The sequence below is a fragment of the Balaenoptera ricei genome, chromosome 6 (genome assembly GCF_028023285.1).
Source record: "Balaenoptera ricei isolate mBalRic1 chromosome 6, mBalRic1.hap2, whole genome shotgun sequence".
In the NCBI taxonomy this organism is placed as follows: Eukaryota; Metazoa; Chordata; class Mammalia; order Artiodactyla; family Balaenopteridae; genus Balaenoptera; species Balaenoptera ricei.
In genome coordinates, this window is record NC_082644.1 from 54,301,928 (window position 1) to 54,307,927 (window position 6,000).

The following is a 6,000-nucleotide window of genomic DNA, read 5'->3' on the forward strand; positions in this document are numbered from 1 at the left end:
ACCTTCTAGCTGATGAACCTGCAGCCTCACTCAAGCTGCTCTCCCAAATCCATCCTTCACAACTGAGCCAAAGATATTTAACTGCTTAAAATTATTAAATGGCTCCCTGTTCCCTACAATGTATAGTCTTAATTTCCCTTCTGACTTTTAAGATCCTTCATGACACAGCCCCTACTTACTCCTCCAGCTTACGCCCCACTTCCCTCCAAAACTACCTGTGGCCCCACACTAAGTTACTTGCATCTTAATAAAACCCACCACATGCTTTCATTACTTTGTGCCTTTTCACATCTTTGAGTTTTAAATCAAATGTCTCCTCTGTAAACCACCTCTAATACACACCAAACGCACTTAGGTATTTCTCTCTGCTCCTATAGCATCATTTGCTCTATTCTAGATTTGTCATGATGTGGTAGTTATGATGCTTACCTACAAGACTATGATGCTTATCCTACTAGACTTTAATATACAGACTGTATGTTATTCATCTTTTTATCCCTAGCAGATAGCACAGTACCTATTTAACAAAGGCTTTTTTCCATAATTAAAAAAGAGAGACTCCTAACATTTATGCTTTTAGGATCTAAGCATCCCTAAAGTAAGCATACACAATGACAAACTAGATTCAAGGAATCCTTTAAAATATTTCAAAGATTTTAAAAATCCTATAAAATGACTCTTCCATAAGTCAAATAATTATAAATCTAGATTTGTAAATATTAAATTTGGTTGAAATGAGGTCCTCTTAGAAATATTTATGCCCCACAATATTACGATAAGAATTAAAAATTTTAGGGACTTCCCTGGTGGTCCAGTGGTTAAGACTCCGCTTCCAATGCAGGGGCTGCGGGTTCAATCCCTAGTCAGGGAACTAAGATAGGTCGTGGCAAAAAAAAAAAAAAAAAAAAAAATATATATATATATATATATATATAAAAGAATATTATTATATTGAAAAATAAAATTAATAGAATTATTACAGAAACTTGTAGCAAGTAACAGAAAATTATAAATTTATATTTTAATCCCTATTCAATGAATTCAAGTCACAAATGCACATCTACAGTTTTCACCTTGCTTTCAGCTCTCGATCAAATACCATATTATAGGAGCCCTCATGATCCACTGCAAAGGAAGTAGTTCAAAGAATGTTTACATTTTCAAAAGTTTAATTTGGCTTGGAATATCATACTAGCAAAAAGATTTCATTATAGCATTAAGATTGAAAAAGTGGAATTACTAAAATATTAAAAGACAGAATAGAGAACAAACGTATGGACACCAAGGGGGGAAAGTGAGGGGGGGAGGTGTGGGATGAATTGGGAGATTGGGATTGACATGTATACACTAATATGTATAAAATAGATAACTAATAAGAACCTGCTGTATAAAAAATAAATAAAATTCAAAAAAAATAAAAGAATAATGGTTAAATAAACTGTGACAGTACAACTTTGGACTACTACAAAACGATAAAATATAGCCATATGTAGCACAATATTATGTTTAAAAAGACAATTATATGGGGCTTCCTTGGTGGCGCAGTGGTTGAGAATCTGCCTGCCGATGCAGGGGACATGGGTTCGAGCCCTGGTCTGAGAAGATCCCACATGCCGCGGAGCAACTAGGCCCGTGAGCCACAACTACTGAGCCTGTGTGTCTGGAGCCTGTGCTCCGCAACAAGAGAGGCCACGATAGTGAGAGGCCCGCGCACCGTGATGAAGAGTGGCCCCCGCTTGCCGCAACTGGAGAAAGCCCTCACACAGAAGCGAAGACCCAACACAGCCAAAAATAAATAAATAATAATTAAAAAAAACAACTCACATTATTTAAAAAAAAAAAAAGACAATTATATGAACATTAGCCACAGAATTATACACAAGTATAGACAGGATTAGTATAGTATTATACTAATATACTATAGAGGACTTCCCTGGTGGCACAGTGGTTAAGAATCCGCCTGCCAATGCAGGGGATATGGGTTCGAGCCCTGGTCCGGGAAGATCCCACATGCCGCCGAGCAACTAAGTCCGTGCGCCACAACTATTGAGCCTGCGCTCCAGAGCCCGCGAGCCGCAACTACTGAGCCCACGTGCCACAACTACTGAAGCCCGCGCGCCTAGAGCCCGTGCTCTGCGACAAGAGAAGCCACTGCAAGAAGCCCACACACCACAACAAAGGGAAGCCCCCATTAGCTGCAACTAGAGACAGCCCACGCACAGCAACGAAGACCCAACGCAGCCAAAAAAATAATAAAAATAATAAAGAAAACCTTACTTAAAATATATATATATATATATTATAGAAGTATAACAGAACTAGACTACAGAAAATTGTAAATGTAAGCAGGGAGAATTAATTTTTTTCTTTTGAATTTCTCTTAATCATGTTATATTCTTTTCCAATAAAAAGTTAGTTTTCAAATACCACATGAAGAGAATTATATTACATTTACTTACTTACATGTATTATGTACTAACATAAATTTAAACAAAATTTTTAAGTTTAAAAACTACCTAATTTTTTCCCACAAAATACTAAGTTTTAAATTTCAAATAATAAAGTTATCTGATTTTGGAATTTCCTACAATCTGATGCTAAAGACCTACCCTTTTACACCGGCTATACTATGTAAACTCATTTCCCACGTTTTAACACTTTTAGAGGAATCTCCAATTCCAACAAGGCATCCCATCACTGCAAGTCTGTCAAACTGACAATCTTAAAGAGGAGGTACAACTTGTGGTACCAGCACAGAGAAGATAAAATTTTAATTCGTATACTATGAAAGCTTATTTGCCCTTACTATCTAAGTTTCAGCAGATACATTATATTGGAAATACAAATTAAAACAAATTCTATTTGCAAATCAAAAAGACCAAATGAGGGCTTCCCTGGTGGCGCAGTGGTTAAGAATCCGCCTGCCAATGCAGGGGACACGGGTTCAAGCCCTGGTCCGGGAAGATCCCACATGCCACGGAGCAGCTAAGTCCATGCGCCACAACTACTGAGCCTGTGCTCTAGAGCCCGTGAACCACAACTACTGAGCCCACGTGCCACAACTACTGAAGCCCGTGCGCCTAGAGCCCATGCTCCTCAAGAAGAGAAACCCCCGTAATAAGAAGCCCACACACTGCAACGAAGAGTAGCCCCCATTCGCCGCAACTAGAGAAAGCCCACACGCAGCAACAAAGACCCAACGCAGCCAAAAATAAATGAATAAATAAATAAATTAAAAAAAAAAAAAAGACCAAATGAAACAACCTGCCTCTGACTCAGCAGCTTTTTTACTTTACAACCTGTACTTAAGTTGCTAGGATAAGACTGAAACCTAACTTTCAAACTGAGAAGCAAAACCAGTGCAAAATCAATATTTGTCTTGGCAGGAAACTCCAATGAAAATATGAGATGTTTTGGTCTCAACTCGAGATATAGAAGAGCAAAGGTTCCTCCTTGGGTTATTATTTATCATGCAAAATCCCTTGTCTATAGCTACAAATTAGCTTTTATTGCAGATACTTAACATGTTTCTTTATAGGCAGCGCCTCAGCCAAATAACCTTCCAAATCTGGCACCATGAATTGTTACAGCTTACACACCACTGCAGTTCCTTGTAATTTAAAACATTTGCCTTTTAAGAACAGTCTCCACACACCAACTCTAGTGCCAATTTCTCCAGCTGAAAGCTCGAGTTTATACTACAAAACACTATATTTACTCTCAACAACAGAATGCACTCATTTACAAATTACACAAGAGTAAATGACTCCAATACACAACTTCAAAATTTCTAACATCATACCTTCTCCATTATCCAAATTAGCAAGTCTAAACAGTAGTACACTAAGTGAGGTACTATGACCAAAGTCAACTGCCATATCATCAGTTCAGTAAAATCAGTAATACAAAAGATAGACCCCTAATCCCAATCAACTATTTAGCAAAATGGCCACAGGAGATACCAATGAGGGGAAAGTGTGGATTGAGTTTGCCATTACTAGAAAAACGAGTCAAAGCAAGTCTGTATGAGAGGCAGATTAACCTCATGAATACAAATCTAAGTTCATTTCTGAGTTCCAGTCTCACACCAAGAAGGCAGTTTATCAAATTTTTAACAGTAATACAAAGAACAGGGCAAAAAAAAAAAGAGAAGTTTTTTTTTTTCATGGTAACGTTGATAAAGAACAGGTATCCTTCAATGCTCAGAGATGAAGTTTTCCTTTTACAACCAGTTTTTCTCTTATCACGTGTACACAGAAAATCCGACAGTTCTCTGCATTTCAGATAGCTTAATACACACGATCACCTCAAATCAAATATTTATTGAAAACTTACCTCCTTAGCACTAACACTCTCTCCTTACTAATCCTTCACCTTCTAAACTGAGACCGGAAGGGAAAACCTACTCCTACGGTAAATTAGCGTCTGGGGAGAACATCTTAACACGAGTTTGCACACAATTAAGCAGGTTCAGTAAATCAATTACCCAGACTACAATGCTTGACAATTTCTCTGAAGCAAAAACACACAGACAGCTTAGGGTTCATTACTGGAGATGACTCTTTCCCTCGCATTTGCACAAGTAACTTCGGTAACTGCCCTAAATTTTCCCGTGTGAAACAAACAGGTAATAGGAAGGAGGGGGGGGGGGGTATAATTTAAAAAGTGGGTCATTTCGTATTTATTCTGATGAGGTACGATCTTCGAGAAGGAAAAGGTCTGTGAAGCAGAAAAAAAAAAAAAAGGAGGGAACAGATGACAGCATCCTCAATGCAGAAAAGTTACAGCTCTTTACTGGAGTCAGCAGTAGGGGCTCATTAGTTGGTTTTTTGGTTTAGTCACTCGGAGTTGAATGAAACCTGCCTTCCTAAAAGTCATCGCCAACAAAGAAGCCCTGAGGATCCGCCACGGCAAGGCGGAGGAGGAAATGTCCTCAATTCACCTGCGACACCTGCCCAGGTCCCCAGTTCTCTCCCCGCCCTGGCCCCCAGCCCCCTCGGGTACCCCGGTCCCCGCCCCTTGCCCCCCCCATCCAGGCAGCAGTCTCCTCGGTGGTCGCGAAGGCCCAGACCCCTCGCGCTTCCTTCCACCGCAGTGGCTCTCCGCAGCCGGGGCGGCGGCACGGGGAGGTCCTTCCCGGAGCGGCCTCTCCCCCATCACACCCGGCAGGCTCCGGAGACTCCCCGCCCCCGGAAACCGCAGAAAAACTAGGCCGAGAATGCCAGCCCAGGCCATTCCACGCCTCCTCGGCGACCCCTGCACGCCGGCCCTCGGAACTCAGCCCTCCGAGCTGCTACCTGCCCAGCGCCCACCCGGCCCGGGAGCGCGGGGCTAGCTGACGGGCGGCGCAGGGTTCCTCCGCGAAAGGCCTTCCGCCGCAGACTCACCTGCCGCCCGCTCCTCCTTCAGCGCCACCCGGGCACAGCCCCTTCCTGGGGCATGAAAGCGCCGGCTTCGAGCCTGGGCGCCCTCGGCAGGGCAGGGCGGGGGACTTGCTCTGGCGGCCGCCGCCGCCACTGCCGCCACCACCGCCCGCTCTGCGCCTGCGCCGCCTCCCGGGCTGGGTCTCGAGGGGCGCCGCTTGCAACGAGGGGTAACAGCCGGGAGCGCGAGCTCGCGCCGGCGCCTCGGCTCACCGGAGGCCGGTAGTGCGGGCGGCGGGTTGCCTAGGAGCTGCGTGCTGCACTGCTGCCCCGACAGCTGACGGCCATGTTTCTGTTCCCTTTTTCTTTTTTTCCTCCCTCTCCTTCCGCCCCTTTCCACAGAACAGCACTTTCCTTCCCCCCTCCCGCTCCCTTTCCTACTGCGGGGGCGGTGGAAAAAGGCGTGGGGGAGGGGTGGGGAAGGGAGGACGCGGAGGCGGGGCAGCGCTCGAGCCCCGCCCCCGGGGAGGGCCGAGGCCGCACGGCCACTGCTCCCCTTCCCCCCGCACCCCGCCGCGACACCCTCAGGGCGCGGGGGTGCCAGTGCCGACAGCCCGTCAGCCCCGCCTCCGCGTCC

At 44.5% G+C, this 6,000-nt stretch overlaps 1 protein-coding gene across 5 annotated transcripts in view; it reads right to left on the bottom strand.

Moving 5' to 3' along the window:
• DENND4C (DENN domain containing 4C) overlaps nucleotides 1-5,755 on the bottom strand; it is a 131,925-nt gene extending 126,170 nt beyond the window's left edge. For all 5 annotated transcript variants that reach the window (XM_059924659.1, XM_059924660.1, XM_059924656.1 and 2 more), the window contains exon 1: nucleotides 5,388-5,755. The gene's annotated coding sequence lies outside the window, so the exon portion shown is untranslated. The remainder of the gene's footprint in view (nucleotides 1-5,387) is intronic.
• Between the last annotated feature and the right edge of the window lie 245 nt (nucleotides 5,756-6,000).